The 17801-nt window shown below is 42.7% G+C and overlaps 1 non-coding gene across 1 annotated transcript; it reads right to left on the bottom strand.

Moving 5' to 3' along the window:
* Positions 1 to 13201: 13201 nt before the first annotated feature.
* On the bottom strand, positions 13202 to 13287 carry Trnar-ucu6 (transfer RNA arginine (anticodon UCU) 6). Its single transcript is given in 2 exon segments — positions 13202 to 13237; positions 13251 to 13287. It is a non-coding gene; the product is annotated as a tRNA-Arg (tRNA).
* Between the last annotated feature and the right edge of the window lie 4514 nt (positions 13288 to 17801).

Raw genomic sequence — 17801 nt, 5'->3', positions numbered from 1 at the left:
GGATCCTGTTCCCCTAACTGGGCTGACGTGTCTGGCCTCAGTGGGAAATGATGTGGCCAGTCCTGCAATACTTTTATGTCGGTTGGTTCTCAAAGGAGAAGGGAAGGGAGAGGTGGTTTGGGATTGGGGACTGGGAGGGGGGCTGCAATTGGGATGTAAAGTGAATAAATACACAAATTAAGTGCCCAGTATTCAACCGAGAATCCTTTGCCTGACCTTATGCAGCAAAGATTCTAACATGTTGAAAATCTGAAAACCGTTTTCTATATCTCTGTACCACGTCACTCTAGCAATTATTTCTCAGTGTACTGAGTTTGAAACAAAACACATGCATCTACCGTACTCACCCACTGGTCAATCTGTTATTTTTAAGTGTACCTCACAGGCTCAAACATGAGTTGTTCTCACATGATATTTTCTTTTGGAAATAAAACTCACAAGTCCTGGAAAGCTCTGTGTGTGTGTGTGTGTGTGTGTGTGTGTGTGTGTGTGTGTGTGTGCACTTGTTGTTCCTCAAAGGCTATCCACCTTGGTTTTTGAGACAGGATCTCTTACTAAGGCTCACCAATTACACTAGCCTGGCTAGCCAGCAAGTTCTAATATGACTGTAGGCTCACACCACTGTGCCCATTGTTTTCTCGTGTGGTTTCTGGGGTTAGAATTCAGGGCCTCATGTTTGTGCTGCAGCATTTTATGGCTGAGCTGTCGCCCCTGCCCCCAGACACATATAACCTAAGTGAACCATCTGGAACATTCTGACAAATGCTCACACTCCACGGCCCAAGTCTCTGCCATGGTGACTGGTGTGTTAACGTCACCCCCTTGGAAGATTTCCACATGACCTCTGTTGGCAAGCTACTGACCCAACAACCAAAGTGCTACTGCCATCCAGACTCCTCGCACCACACATTAGTTTTGCATCCATCAAAAGCTGGCTCGAACATCAAAACAATCATCCACCATGATCAAGTAGGCTTCATCCCAGGCATGCAGGGATGGTTTAATATACCGAAAACCATCAACGTGATCCATTATATAAACAAACTGAAAGAACAAAACCACATGATCATTTCATTAGATGCTGACAAAATTCAACACCCCTTCATGATAAAAGTCCTGGAAAGAATAAGAATTCAAGCCCCATACCTAAACATAGTGAAAGCCATATACAGCAAACCAGTAGCTAACATTAAACTAAATGGAGAGAAACTTGAAGCAATCCCACTAAAATCAGGGACAAGACAAGGCTGCCCACTCTCTCCCTACTTATTCAGTATAGTTCTTGAAGTTCTATCCAGAGCAATCCGACAGCAAAAGGAGATGAAGGGGATACAGATTGGAAAAGAAGAAGTCAAAATATCCCTATTTGCAGATGACATGATAGCATATTTAAGTGATACCAAAAGTTCCACCAGAGAACTTCTAAACCTGATAAACACCTTCAGCAAAGTGGCTGGGTATAAAATTAACTCAAATAAATCAGTAGCCTTCCTCTACACAAAAGAGAAACAAGCCGAGAAAGAAATTAGGGAAACGACATCCTTCATAATAGACCCAAATAATATAAAGTACCTCGGTGTGACTTTAACCAAGCAAGTAAAAGATCTGTACAATAAGAACTTCAAGACTCTGAAGAAAGAAATTGAAGAAGACCTCAGAAGATGGAAAGATCTCCCATGCTCATGGATTGGCAGGATTAATATAGTAAAAATGGCCATTTTACCAAAAGCGATCTACAGATTCAATGCAATCCCCATCAAAATACCAATCCAATTCTTCAAAGAGTTAGACAGAACAATTTGTAAATTCATCTGGAATAACAAAAAACCCAGGATAGTTAAAACTATCCTCAACAATAAAAGGACTTCTGGGGGAATCACTATACCTGAACTCAAGCAGTATTACAGAGCAATAGTGATAAAAAAAAAACTGCATGGTATTGGTACACAGACAGACAGATAGACCAATGGAATAGAATTTAAGACCCAGAAATGAACCCACACACCTATGGGCACTTGATTTTTCACAAAGGAGACAAAACCATCCAATGGAAAAAAGATAGCATTTTCAGCAAATGGTGCTGGTTCAACTGGAGGGCAACATGTAGAAGAATGCAGATCGATCCATGCTTATCACCCTGTACAAAGCTTAAGTCCAAGTGGATCAAGGACTTCCACATCAAACCAGATACACTCAAACTAATAGATGAAAAAGTGGGGAAGAATCTCGAACACATGAGCACTGGAGAAAATTTCCTGAACAAAACACCAATGGCTTATGCTGTAAGATCAAGAATCGACAAATGGGATCTCATAAAACTGCAAAGCTTCTGTAAGGCAAAGGACACTGTGGTTAGGACAAAACAGCAACCAACAGATTGGGAAAAGATCTTTACCAATCCTACAACAGATAGAGGCCTTATATCCAAAATATACAAAGAACTCAAGAAGTTAGACCGCAGGGGGACAAATAACCCTATTAAAAAAATGGGGTTCAGAGCTAAACAAACAATTCACAGCTGAGGAATGCTGAATGGCTGAGAAACACCTAAAGAAATGTTCAACATCTTTAGTCATAAGGGAAATGCAAATCAAAACAACCCTGAGATTTCACCTCACACCAGGGAGAATGGCTAAGATCAAAAACTCAGGTGACAGCAAATGCTGGAGAGGATGTGGAGAAAGAGGAACACTCCTCCACAGTTATACCTCTCTTGGGCATATACCCAAAAGATGCCCCAACATATAAAAAAGACACGTGCTCCACTATGTTCATAGCAGCCTTATTTATAATAGCCAGAAACTGGAAAGAACCCAGATGCCCTTCAACAGAGGAATGGAACAGAAAATGTGGTACATCTACACAATGGAATATTACTCAGCTATCAAAAACAATGACTTTATGAAATTCATAGGCAAATGGATGGAACTGGAAAATATCATCCTGAGTGAGGTAACCCAATCACAGAAAAACACACATGGTATGCACTCATTGATAAGTTGCTATTAGCCCAAATGCTTGAATTGCCCTAGATGCACAAAACACATGAAACTCAAGACAGATGATCAAAAGGTGAATGCTTTATTCCTTCTTTAAAAGGGGAACAAGAACACCCTTGGCAGGGAATAGGGAGGCAAAGATTAAAACAGAGGCTGAAGGAACACCCATTCAGAGCCTACCCCACATGTGGCCCATACATATACAGCCACCCAATTAGACAAGATGGATGAAGCAAAGAAGTGCAGGCCGACAGGAGCCGAATGTAGATCTTTCCTGAGAGACACAGCCAGAATACAGCAAATACAGAGGCGAATGCCAGCAGCAAACCACTGAACTGAGAACGGGACCCCCGTTGAAAGAATCAAAGAAAGGACTGGAAGAGCTTGAAGGGACTCGAAACCCCATATGAACAGCAATACCAACCAACCAGAGCTTCCAGGGACTAAGCCCACTACCCAAAGACTATACATGGACCGACCCTGGTAGGGTCAGTCCTCATAGGTAGCAATGAATAGCCTAGTAGGGGCACCAGTGGAAGGGGAAGCCCTTGGTCCTGCTAAGACTGAACCCCCAGTGAGTGTGATTGTTGGGGGAAGGGTGGTAATGGGGGGAGGATGGGGAGGGAAACACCCATCTAGAAGGGGAGGGAGAGGGGTTAGGGGGATATTGGACCGGAAACCGGAAAAGGGAATAACAATTGAAATATAAATAAGAAATACTCAAGTTAATTTAAAAAATAAGTATAAAAAAAAAGCTGGCTCAAAATGACTCGTAATCTGTGTTCTATTAACTGAAGGCTCTCACTCATTAACCAACAAGATTATACCCAGACTGCTACCATTTCCATTAGCAGTTGCTTCTGAGTTCCTAACAAATGTCACACCTAGAAGATGACGAATGCGACCCCACCTACAAATCAAGACTCTTGTGGGATAGTATAACAATCTGTCTTCTTTATTTTTCTTTTCTTAAGTCTTATAGATGCTATGATATATGTCTTAGTTAGGGTTTTACTGCTCTGAACAGACACCATGACCAATGCAAGTATTATAAAAACAACATTTTATTGGAGCTGGCTTACAAGTTCAGAGGTTTAGTCCATTATCATCAAGGTAAGAGCATGGCAGCATCCAGGCAGGCATGGTGCAGGCAGACCTGAGAATTCTACATCTTCATCTGAAGGCTGCTAGTGGAAGACTTACTTCCAGACAGCTAGGGTGAGGGTCTTAAGCCCACACCCAAAGTGACACACCTACTCCAACAAGGTCACACCTCCTAATAGTGCCACTCCCTGGGCCAAGCATATACAAACCATCACAATATACAATAACAAATTTCATTGTAGCATTTCCATATATGCATCTAAAGTAGTTTAATGCTATGCACTCTCATTACCCTCCCACCATTACCTTCTATGCTCAGTGACTTCTTTGTGTTCTTTTCGGACCATTTTTCTTCAGCAATGAAGAGTTTGACCACTAGATGGCAGGAGGGACTCATTGTTTCACATCAGCTCCAGACCCTACATTCAGTGCATTTGTTCACAAATCTTGACATCCAGTTAAAAACGTAGCTGCAAACAGCAATCAAGTGCGGCTATGCTGATGACTAGGATTCATGCATAGGAAAACTAATACGCAGCTGAACAAATCCTCCAGGGAGGCTCATAAGTAGATGAGAGATTCTTGAGTCCCTGTCTGTATGCCTGTCCTAGGTCTCTGAGCAGCTTTGGGTGGTGTCACAGAGTGTGCTGTAAAATGTGTGGCCTGTGGGGACTGATGGTGGGCGCTGACTGAAGTCAGATGGTGATTGCTAACTGTTCGGAGAAAGGACTTCCGCAGCTGCTAACGGAAAATGACAAAACTGACAGGGAAAGTCTCGCTTGCTCACTCCAGCTCCACTCTCTAAAAATTACGGTTTAAGTCCACAAGGAAGTAGACAAAGAGTGAACGCTTGCATATGGACTGAATCATCATAAATAACATCATCCAAATACAAAAATTATTGAAGATTTCAGAAGGTAGGGGCCAACACACAACTTGTGGCACTGCTAATAAGGTTTGCAATATAGGGTAATTCGAGCTTTTTAACTAATATCCATTTATACCATACCATATCCATTTATACTTGCATACCAAGTATATTTTTCTGTGATTGAGTAACCTCACTCAGGATGATATCCATTTGCCTATGAATTTTATGAGGTCATTGTTTTTAATAGCTGAGTAGTACTCCATTGTATAAATGTACCACATTTTTTTAATCCATTCCTCTCCAGAACATATCCAATGCAGAGGTCAATGCTAGCAGCAAACCACAGAACTGAGAATAGGACCCCCTTGGGGGGAATTAGAGGAAGTATTGAAAGAGTTGAAGGAGCTTGCAAACCCATAAAAACAACAATGCCAACCAACCAGAGCTTCTAGGGACTAAACCACTACCGAAAGACTATACATGGATTGACCCAGTGCTCCAACTGCATATGTAGCAGAGAATAGCCTTGTTGGGGCACCAGGGGAAAGGGAAGCCCTTGGTCCTGCCAAGGTTGGACCCCAGTACAGTGGAATATAGGGGTGGGGCAATAAGGGGGATGTATAGGAGGAATACCCGTATGGGGAGCTTATGGACAGGAAACCGGGAAGGGGAATAATGTTTTAAATGTAAGCAAAGAAATATATCTAATAAAATAATTTTTTAAAAAAAGGTTTGCAATATAGGAAAAGTTACACTAGCATTAGCCACTGAGGACCACAGAGCAAGAACAGTTTGCAGAAGTCAAAAAAAGAATCTTTTCAGGACTAGAAACATGTATCCTAGTTTGTTTGCTGATGTCATGATAAACACTGTGTCCCACAGCAACTTGGGAGAAGCGGCTCTCTTTTGTCTACAGGACATTTCATCAATGGAAGGAAAAGGAAAGAGCTTGGAGCAGAAACCATAAAGGACCTCTACTTGTCGGACGACTCCCAGGCTACTTTTTATTACACAAATCAGACCCAACTGTGTAGGAATGGGGCGACCCACGGTAAGCCCTCCTACATCAGTTAGCAATGAGGAAAATGCTCCCACAGATGTGCCTGAAGCCCAGACTGGTAGAGGCAATTCTCCACTTGAGGTTCTTTCCTCTCAGGGTGTCAAATTGCCAACCAAGATTAGCCATGCAACACTGTGACAAACTTCTTTTCCTACACTGCATTTCCTCTCCCTGAATCAGTCGATTTTAAGGGTCAGGGGATGATGAGATCAAGTCAGTGCCTTTTAGACGCACTTTGAAACTTGTACCATCTATGGCAGGTGCCGGGCGTCCCATATGGAAAGAGTTTATTTGGAAAGGTGCTGAGGTAAATATTAAATATCAACAGCTCATGGTGGGTAGCCAAGTGTATTCTGAAACACCAGCCACTCTCTGTGAGGTTTTGATTCACACACTGCAGTTAGCCGTTCAACAGCTCCAGTAAGGGAGAGCTTGCTTTCCATGAGAAAGGAAGACTCTTCAAGTTCCAGCATCTCTCTCGTGGCTCCTCTACTGAGCTCTTCTCCGCCTCACGGTCCACACAAAGCCTCTACCTACTCTAAGGCCCTCGCTAAGGTGTTCCTGGCTTCCGAGGTTGTTATCTACACATATTTTTCTCAGCAAATAGACGCGCTTGGGTAAGAAAGTGGAAACTTTTTAAAGTAGTAACAAAATTAGCATAGATTATAGAAACGGCAGAAGCACGGAGTACACTCGTGGCAGGAAGTTGGAAAAATAACCTCCCCCAAAGAAGCACTTTCTAACATGATAGGGGTGGCATTTTAAGTCCATGCGTTCATTTCCCTTTTCTCCCTCGCTTTCTTTAGGAGCACAAATGCGGACGGATTGTTTCATAAAGTCCATCCCATGGTGGAGCATGACGCATGGATGTCATCTTTTCCAAGCTCTGATTAAAAATTAAGTCCGTTAAAACCAACCCCAGGGTAGGGATGGAGCTCGATTAGCGGAGTGCTTGCCTAACAAGCAGGAAGTCTGGAGCTTGTTCCCTGGTACTTTATAAACCAGAGCCAGAGGCACGAGTTTGTCATCTCAGCAATTGGGAGGTAGAGGCATGAGGACTGGGAGTTCAGAGCTATATATACCTATGCAATGACAGTGACTTTAGTTCATAGGGGGGTGAGAAGCCCATATTAAAGGGCCATTATGAGTGAGTGAATGTTATGTATTATGTATTATGTGAATTTAAATGTATTAAGAAAAATCATAGTGAGGCAGGAGACTGAAGGCTGAAACACCAAAATTAACATATAACTTGTATATTTTATTTGGAATTTTAAAATTAAAATATAATTTTATCATTTTTCTCTCTCTCCTCCCTCCAATTCCTCCCATCACACCCCTTACCCCAATCTCTCTCTAATTCGTGGCTTTTTGCCCTCTAATTATTACCCCTACATACATAAACACATACATATATAAATCCAATCTGCTGAGTATGTTTAGAATTACTTGAATGTATAAAATTCCTGGACTGACCATTTGGTATAGGATAACCAATCAGGGGCCTCATGCTTAGGGAGAACTAGTTCTTCACTTCTCAGTTGTTAAATGGCCGATTACCCAAAGCTCTTTGTCTAAGGCAGGGGACCTAGGAACTGGTGAGATTCCCTTTCCATATCATCATATCTATGGTGTTCTCATGGTTTGGATCTTTGGAGTAGCCATAGTGTTGAGTTGTCATGGGTGTAACTTCCTTGTCTTTTAAGGAGACACAATCTTGCAGCAGACATTTTGGTAAATAAAACAATTAATTTGTATTTTAAGAGTCACATAAAAAAAAGGCTTGCAGGTTGCAGAGGACTGGAAGACCTTTCTCGCCTGGGCTTTATATAATGAACTCCAGGAGACCTGCAAAATAAAAACAGGACAGGCAGGTGTTGTATAAATGTCCAGTAAAGGCTCTTGACCCGGCAATGCAGGCTTGTTCCTTGGTTCACTAGCCCACTCCCATTTGAGGGCAGGTTCTTTTCCTTTCTTCTTCCTTCCTTCCTTTCTTTCTTTTTAAGATTTATTTATTTTATGTATGTGAGTACACCATAGCTGTCTTCAGACACACCAGAAGAGGGCATCGGATCTCATTACAGATGGTCGTGAGCCACCATGTGGCTGCTGGGAATTGAACTCAGGACCTCTGAAAGAGCAGTCAGTGCTCTTAAACATTGAGCCATCTCTCCAGCCCCCTTTTCCTTTCATAACAAACCATCCCCATCTCTATTTCTAACCACATCTCACCAGTGCAATTGTTCATCCTTGGTCAAAGGCACCTGGAATTCACTGCCCTTAGACTTAGATCTCTAGCTCAGCACTAAACAGGGTTTTTTTTTTCCCTTTCCCTTTACTTCGTCTGTATTTGGGTAATGGGCGTAAAACCTAAGCATGCTTTTTCTGACACTCTGGAGATAATCAATGCATTTCTGACTCTGTGTCTAACTGTGAAACTGCAGTTCCTGATGTTTGTTCGCTTGTTTGTTTTCATCTCCTCTCTTCCTCCTCCAGGCTGTTGCCAGGATTTTACAGCTTGCTAATTCTGTTGTTTTTCCTCCCACAATTCGCTATACTTGGGCTTCTTTGAATCTGTTTTTAAAGTCTTTTAGTAAGGAGACTCAGAATCCAGAAGGACATCTCAGTTCCCAATAAACAAAGGACCAGTGAGCCTTCAGAGGATGCCTTCATCTTGATCATGCTTATTCTTGGAGCAGTGAAAATAATAACTCAAGTACAGATAGGCCAGCACCCCCAATTCAGATCAGGAAAGTTGGAGGAAAATATTGAGGGCAGTGACTCTCTGTGCAACTTTGATTGTGCCTCATAAGGTGCTTACTCTTCAAGGAGGATGATTGGTGGGACTGTCTTTGAGCAAAGAGTCCAGCATGAAGGAAGTCAGCTGTGGGACATCCTTTCTTAGAAGTGGCTGCATAGACAAAAACCTGAGCAATGGAAATATCAATGGGCACTAAGGTATAAAGTGACTTTTACAGACCTGCCAGGTATATAAATAGATATGGAGACTCTTACATATTTAAGCTTAGGACCTCAGCTTGGGCTGCCTCCCACCTTCTCATCTAACTTAATCTTATTATTCTAGCCCACAACCCACCAGGTGGCTAGTTCTTTCTCTCAGTTCTAGTACCTCTGTCTCTTCTTGTGTCCCTGCTCAATCTCTTGCTTCTGACTTTTTTTCTCCCAGACACCCTTCCTCTGTCCAGAAGTTCTGCCCTCCACTTCCTGCCTACCTATTGTCCGTCAGATGTTTATTAAAGCCAATCAACATAGTAAGGAAGGATAAATTTTACAAAATATGAGGCTGGTGTTGGGCCATAGAAAAAGGAATGCCAAGGTCCAGCTAGTGCTTAGTTCTCTGCTTATGAGCAATCAACAAATGGTTATGCAGAGACACAGCATTACATGATGTACCCCAAAACTAGCATGGAGGGGAGAACTCTCACAGGTCCCACAACTACACTAAGAACTATAGGCAACTAATGACTGCTGAGAGAGGTCATTAGCCTTTCTCAGGGATGAGTCCCCTGGTTGGTTATCCATAAGGAGTGATCAGCTCTGAAACCATGTACACAACAACAACAAAAATAGACTCAGCTGGTTACAATTACACATTTTTGCATATATGCAAAATAATCAAATGAAAAAGAGATTAACTTGAGAGTGGTGGGGACATTGGAGGGACTGGAGGAAGGAAAGAAAGGAGGGAAGTGATGCAATGATAATTTTATTCATTTTGATTGAATAGAATTACCTTACTTCCCCCCTCTTCCTACCTCCAGCACCTTCCATGCCTTCACTCTCAAGTCGATGGCCTCCTTTTCTTTGATTATTATTGTTACATATATGCGTATTATATATGTGCATGCACAGGTATATATACATCATATACATATACTTACGCACAAATACACATATAAGTATATACCCTGTAGAGTCTTCTTATTGATTGTTTGTATATGTTTACAAAACTGACTATTCCATATTAGACAATCAATAATGGGACACATCCCTGAGATAAGCTAATTCTCCTCCCAGCAGTCATTAGTTGTCCCCTGGTTCTTTGCCTAAGGAAGGGGCCCCATGAAATTTTAGCCCTTCTACTTTAACTTGCCCATGGATAGTACCACTGATTCAGTATTCTTTTGACTATGTTTCTAAGATATAATATTTCAGGCAGATGTCTTCTTGCCTTTCAGGCTCTTACAAACTTCCTGTCCCTTCCTCTAAGCTCCCTGAACCATACATTTAGGAGTTGTGATGTACATGTATTCACTGGGGTTGTGCTCTCCACAATCCACTGGTATCTGCCTTGTATCCACTTGTGGTTTTCTGTAATGCCTCAGTTTGCTGCAGAGAGAAGCTTCTTTGATGAGGGGTAATAGCTATACTTATCCATGGGTATAAGATTTTGAATTTAGATAAGGAATTATCCTGCCTGTCTCATCTGCAGCTCCAACTCTACAGATGTGAGTATGTGAGTAACCATAGAAACCAGGAAAGTAGAAAGGAAGCACAACAGAGTGGGAGCTTGAAAGGGGAAAAAGAAAAGTTAGGATGGATGCTTTAATTGGGAAGAGGGAGGTGGGACAAATGACACTGGGGTCGTTTGATAACACATCACAGTTTTAATGGTGCATCCTTGCTTGATTCCCGATAGAGGCTATAATCATGACTTTTGTGACGTTTTATTGTCTACCTGCTCCTTCCCTCTGCCACTGATGATCATTCAAAACCACAGCCCAGATAAGACTGCAGGAAACACAGACACAAATTTTGACTGTCTGGTGTTTTCTAAGGGATTTGCCAGGAAATTTACAAAGCCTCATAGTTTAACGGGATGTAGCCAGAGAGTATTAACTTATTACATTAAGCTACGAATATTACGTAAAAGTAGTTTTCTTTCAGCAAGATGCTAAATTTGTTAACATTACTATTCTTGGAGGTTATTCAAAGGATCCCGAAGTTGAAAATTCGTATTAAAGAAACCCTTTTCTTGGCTGCTGAACATTTTGCTTATCTCAATGGGATGTTGCATAGATTTTTAGACATGAATGGACAATTATCGTTATGTTTATTCGTCTGTTGTTTAGAAACAGGGTCTCATCATATAGCCTAGGTTGGCATAAAGTATGTTATCCTGTGCCCTAGTTGTCCCAAGTGCTGGTGTTGCTGGCTGACGCCTCACTGCTCAGTCAGGAGGCACCTGTAACCACCCACAGGCATTGGCTAGGTGTTGACATTTTTTCCAAGCTCCACCCAACAGTTACCTGGCTAAGCCAGGTAGGCCTGACTTATTATAAAAGGGGCTGTTTGGCTCCTCCTCTCTCTCCCCTACTATCTTCTCTCCCTGACCCCCCTTTCTCCCACTCTCCCCTTTCCCTCTTCCCCCCTTCCCTATATCTCTCCTCGTGTTCCTGGCTGGACCCTCCTCCTCTTCCTCCTCCCCCTCCTCCTCCTCCTCCTCCTCCTCTTCCTCCTCCTCCTCCTCTTCATCCTTCTCCTCCTCCTCCCTCTTTCTGTTTCTCTCTCCCTCTCTTTCTCTGCCTCTACTCCCTTCCCATGCCCTAAATAAATTCTCTTAAACTATACCAGTCCTATGGCTGGTACCTCAGAAGGAAGGGATGCCTCAGCATGGGCCCACGGAGGCTCCCCTCCCACCTCACCATACCACACTCTATCAAACATACCCTGGTTTCTCTTTTTATGAAACATTAACATTGGTGCTGTGAGATTTGGATTTACCAACTCGCAGGTTGCACGGGCTCATATTTTCCTGCCATCACATGGACTTTCCAGTCATTGGATAATTAAAACTCCAAATTGGTAAGCTTCTCATATTCTCTCTCTCTCTCTCTCTCTCTCTCTCTCTCTCTCTCTCTCTCTCTCTCTCTCTCTCTCCCTCCCTCCCTCCCTCCCTCCCTCCCTCTCTCCCTCTCTTCCTCCCTCCCTCCCTCCCTCTCTCTTCTCAAGACTCAAGATAGTTTTCTCACTTGGTTTCTCTCATGTGTGCTGCTGAAAAATTTTAGGCCATGGTCCAGGTAAATTGTTCTCCCTCAGGCTCTGAACCCTACAGCTTGGGAGCTGGTCCCACAGCTCAGCCACTAGACTACTACATGATGACCCAGTAAATCTAGACTGGCTGGTTGTTTCATTCTAGTTATTAATTTGCCCTAGGGACGCCCTGGTATGATTAATAACTCCTTCATTCTAGTTATTAATTTATCCTCGGGATGCTAGTAGGGATAATATTAATAACTTCTACTCTCACCCTGAATGGGAATGCCTTCGCCACCACTACCAAGGTCCTTACCGGGATGCCTCCCGCTCTTAAAGGCTTCTGAATTCACAGGCTAAATTTGACCCCAATATCCAAAAAGCAATAACTCTAAATGGTCATTCTCGCCAGCAATCCAAAAAATGGAATGATTTCTATATATACTTTCCCCCCTCCCACTCGTTCTCTTTTGCCACTTTAATTCTTCGCTCTCCTCTCCTGGCTCCCTGCCCTTTTGACTCTTAGCTGTACTCTCCAGATCTTATTTTGGGCATAACTCACTCTGCTGCCACCGTGGCTAGAGAAGCAGAGGAAAGCACAGCTACAGCCGCTGCCTCTCACCCTCCCCTGGCGTGCTCACGCTCGCACACAGTCCTGCTGCCCAGTGCTCCACGGCACAAGCCTGGAAAAGGCCCTGTTCCCTTGCTCTCTCCTGCTTGTGCCCCTGTCACCAGTCTGCTCTCCTGTACCCATTTCCAAGCCCCGCTGAGTGCCTCTCTGCTTAGATTTGTCTTATGTTTGTCTCTGTCATACTTCTGCCATTCCATTCTAAGATACACAGCACTTCTGCCACGCCAGTTTGAGGTGTAACACATGATTTTCCTCCACAGGTTGAGCTAGCACTTCAGTACTAGCTTAGCTAAGGGAAGTCACGTGGATGGCTAACTTCAGCGCCATCTTGGTTAAGGCAGTCTCAAGACAATCTGCCATCTTTGTTATAGGCAGTTCTCACCTCACTGCCTCCTTACCTTAAACCAGCATGATTTAAGGTCTCCAAAGACACTTCAATTAATACAAAGTTGTCATATGATTTCTATCCTGCCTTGGTAAATAATAATTTTAATGTTAAAGATTTACAACAATAAAATGGCGACTTTTAAGAAAAAGAGCGACTCTGGTGGGACTCGAACCCACAACCTTTGAATACCTTAATTTATCTAGAAGTCCAATGCGCTATCCATTGCGCCACAGAGCCAGCTTCCTGCTGGGTGAATTAGAGACATGATTGAAAGAGCTGAAGGGGTTTGCAACCCCATAAGAACAACAATAACAACCAACCAGAGCTGCCGGGGACTAAACCACTACCCAAAAACTATACACGAACTGACCCATGGCTCCAGCAAGTAGCAGAGGATGGCCTTGTTGGGTACCAATGCAAGAAGTCTTTGGTCCTGCCAAACCTGAACCACCCAGTGTAGGGGAACATCGGGGGAGTGAGAAGGGGGACCGATGGGGAGGGGAACACCCTTATAGAAGGAGAGGGGGATGGGATAGGGGGCTTATCTCCCGGAAGCCGGGAAAGGGAATAACATTTGAAATGTAAATTTAAAAAAATATCCAATAAAAAAGGGGAAGAAAGGTTAAAGAGCACTGCCTTAAGTTAAAGATCACTGCCTTACATATACATCTGTCTTGGTTTTGTTACTGATATCACTGTTATTAAGTTATAATACGCCCTTTGTTTGCCAGATGAGATCCAGAACAAGTAATTAAACAAACATAAGATTACCTAACTCAATAGATACTAGCTCTCAATAGTGTCAAAAATCTGCTAAATGTAATGTTAAATATTTAAGCTTTAAGCTGATGATGACAGAGACTCCCAAAGCTGAACAGTGACCTCCCCACAAGGTCTCTGAAAAGATATGGGCAGTGACAAGATTGCCTGGACTATGGTATGATACCCACTGAGAAACATCACTCCATTGCCTGGCCGACTACCAGGGCTCAGCCTAAACTGTGGACAGAGGACACCTGGTCTCCTATTACCTAAGGCCAGGTAAGTCATTTCTCCCACATTCCTACTTCACAGGAAAAGGCTTCTGGTCTTCCGGGCTGAATGGCCAGACCGACTCTGCCAGAGTTGCAGTGGAGACTACAGGGACCTGGAAAAACTGTTTGGGTAACAGACTACAGATTAACCCTCTGTCATTGCAATTACTGGGTGACATCTAGATTCAAATTTATTCTTCACAGATTTCTGACTACATTGACAGCTAAGCTAACCATAGCTTGACAGCTAGAAAACAGACCTAGTTCCTTACCCCAAGGTAATCCACAACCTTATTAGCTCAGTAGTCAATCTGTTAACTAGTTAAGACTACCAGATCTCTTATTAATAAGACACACAGGTTTGCCCAACACATAGACTTCATGATAAAGGATACAGATGTTCAGTTGAAATCTTTCACAGATGTGACCTTCTACTATTTCCTTATCTAAACTCTGTTTCCAGTGACTAAACCCTTCATAGTTCTTCTCCTTGCTATGCCATTGTCTAACATTAACCAATAGAACTCTTACAAATTAGCCGAGCTCTAATAAAACACTCCACGATACAATGCACTTTTAGAATCACAAATTCAAATATTAAGGGTTATTTTATCTTCTAACTATAGACTTAAAGTGTTTCTCATGATAAATCTATATGATCAACTATAATATTCACAAGATCGAAGCCTTAAGTTTCCTTTAATTGTCTTTTAAATGTAAACTTAAAATGTTTCTCATTTTACTAAATTTTCATTAAATATTTTATTAAATATTAATTTTTATTATATATTCAGTCTCCTTGATAGAAGAAAGAAAAAGCCCTTCTTGCTTCTGTTCCATGAAAATGTTTGGTCTTCCCTGGTCTATCTTAAAGACTGTTCATGCTGTTAACAAGTTTATCTCTTTGGTAAATGTACAAGCTCCAGGAAACACACTCAGATCTACTCCTCATGGACCAGACTCCACCCAGATAAATACACCAGCCAATCAATAGCCTAAGCTGCCACTTGCTACCTATTCCAGAGGGTGGGATTCCTCTACTGTTCCCTGGGATTGGGGCTCCCCTCACCTCAAGCAACAAGGTTTCACCCACAACGGGTTTCAAATGTATGCATAAGAAAGAGTTTTTTCTCCCAAATATACTTAACTTTATTCTCTACCTCTAGTGTGTGTGTGTGTGTGTGTGTGTGTGTGTGTATGCATGTGTGTGTATGCATCTGTGTGTATGCATGTGTGTGTATGCATGTGTGTGTATGTATGTGTGTATGCATGTGTGTGTATGCATGTGTGTGTATGCATGTGTGTGTATGCATGTGTGTATGCATGTGTGTGTGTGTGTGTGTGTGTGTGAGTGTGTGTGTGTGTGTGTGTTTCAGCATCTTGTCAAGTTCAAGAGTTTACTGAAGATCTACATGCAGGACAGCTCCAGAGAAGAAACCCACAGATGCTCCAATCTACTCTCACAGACACAGATGTTTCCACTGATCCTGGACAGCAAGGAAACAGCCAGCAAAGCAAGATCTCCACCGCCATTTCCTCAGGTTTCTCAGAGACAGGTCACCCCAAAGTTAGCAGGAAGTAGCTAAAGGTCACAACGACCCTATTCCTGTTTCACTATCACCTCTTTCTGGGTTTTCTTTGGTTAAATTAAACCAAAATGGAGTAATGTTGGCATTCCTTCTAAGCGCCACACAAGTTATTTGGAGATGGCCAAGGAGGCCTGGCTTACTATAAAAGGGGCTGTTTGGTCCCTCCTCTCTCTCTTACTCTCTCTGCCCCTTCTCTCTCTGCTTCTCTTCTCTCCCTGACCCCTTTCTACCTCTCTCCCCTTCCCCCTCCCTGTCTCTTTCCACATGTTCCTGGCTGGCCTTTCCCGCTCCTCCTCTTACTCCTCCTCTTCCTCCTCCTCCTACTTCCCTCCTCTCTCTCTCTCTCTCTCTCTCTCTCTCTCTCTCTCTCTCTCTCTCTCTCTCTCTCTCTGTGTGTGTGTGTGTGTGTGTGTGTGTGTGTGTCTTTCTGTGCCTCTACTCCCTCAGAATGGTCCCACCAAGACACCCCTCCTACCTCACCATACCATGTTCTATCAAACATATCCTAGTTTCTCTTTTTATAAAACACAACACTAGGGGTATTGGCACTCTTTAACTAACCCTGTTGCTACAATATTCTTTTGGAAAAGGTATTAGCCTTTGTGTGGTGGAATGAACTTAATCCCCTCTTGAATACTAATAATGTCAGGACATTAATTACGAATATAATTAACGTCAGGATGAGGAGCAGCGCCGTCTTCCAGTCGTTAAGGAAGCATGGGGGTTAACTTCTTGCAGGGACTGAAACCACATCATGACTTCAAACAATTTTACTGAAAGTAATCTGGTCATACCGCAAAGTAACTATTCTTGTTTAGCCATAGACCTTTTCATAGCCGAAACCTTAAAAATGTCAAGGAAGAAGGGGAGTCCAAATTGGACGCTTGTTTTCATGTTACAAATATTCTCGTTAATTATGAAAACTTTACATTTCAGTTCTATTAATTTTAAAAGTCTTCCCAAGAAACATATTTACAAGATATGTGTCTTTGTTACAACGTTTCTTTCCCTTTGTATTATGACATCTGACAGGATATTGAAGCTACTTCCTTAGTCTCTTTCTGACAGTCTCAGTGTCACCCCAGGACCACCTCCTCAGGTCCCTGGATGGCCCTCTCACACCACCTACCTAATCTCAAGGCCTTCCTCTCCTCAATGCAGACAAAGCAATGCATACCACTTACCTTGGCTTAAATCGCCTCAGCGATTTCTTTTTCTTGCCACAAAGTGGCGCCAGCAAGAAACCATCAATCTTTAATCACCACAAAACTGAAGTGTTGAGGCATTGCGTTAAATAAGATGCATGGGGAATCAACGTATCAAGACGCTTTGAAATGGGTAAGTGATATTGAACACATGTGTTCTTTAAAGTTCAGCATGTAAAGAAATGTGAGTTCAATCAGGGATGTGTGGGAACCGTGCAATGTGTAGCAAGGCAGTACAGGTGAATGTGGCGACAATGAGATTACCTCTTGCCTTGGATCACAAGGTCAGATGAACCCTGAATATCCAAAAAACAAAACAAAACAAAACAAGACAAGACAAAACAAAACAAAACAAAACAAAACCAAGCCTGGTGAACTTAGGGCTAGGGAAAGCCCTCCTGAATGGCTGATACAGTGGCACCTTCTCCTAGTAACATTATATGAAGTCAAAAAATACCACATAGATGAAACAAAGAACAAGTTGGGAAATAAGACACACTTATTTCTGTCTCAGGGTTTCAAAAAGCTGAGAGCAAAAGACAAGATTATGGTAAAGAGCTGGGAACTTGGCTACCGACTGGAGCAAGTTCACACTCATAGGCTAAAAACTCTGTTGCTCTGCCTCTCAGCCAAAGACAACACACCCATGCTCACACTGCTCTCCTGATGTTTTAAGGTGACTTGAGTTCCTGTCAATGTCAGCAGTTTGCTGCCTGGCCACTCCACTGTTCTTCTATAGTGCTGCTGTCATTTACCCTCAGGGAGCTTCAAAATAGAGATGAACCCCTATCTGTAGGGCAGTCTTTAATCTCAGTATGGCCTGTTCCTTCCATTTTCACCGGTACCCACTGCTAGACCCATGCCCCACCCCCAGCACTCCTACCCATCTCCACAAATCTCCTGGCCTCAGGATCCTTATGTAG

This window comes from Rattus norvegicus, chromosome 14 (assembly GCF_036323735.1).
Source record: "Rattus norvegicus strain BN/NHsdMcwi chromosome 14, GRCr8, whole genome shotgun sequence".
NCBI classification, from domain to species: Eukaryota; Metazoa; Chordata; class Mammalia; order Rodentia; family Muridae; genus Rattus; species Rattus norvegicus.
This window is presented reverse-complemented; position numbering and strand designations above follow the sequence as displayed.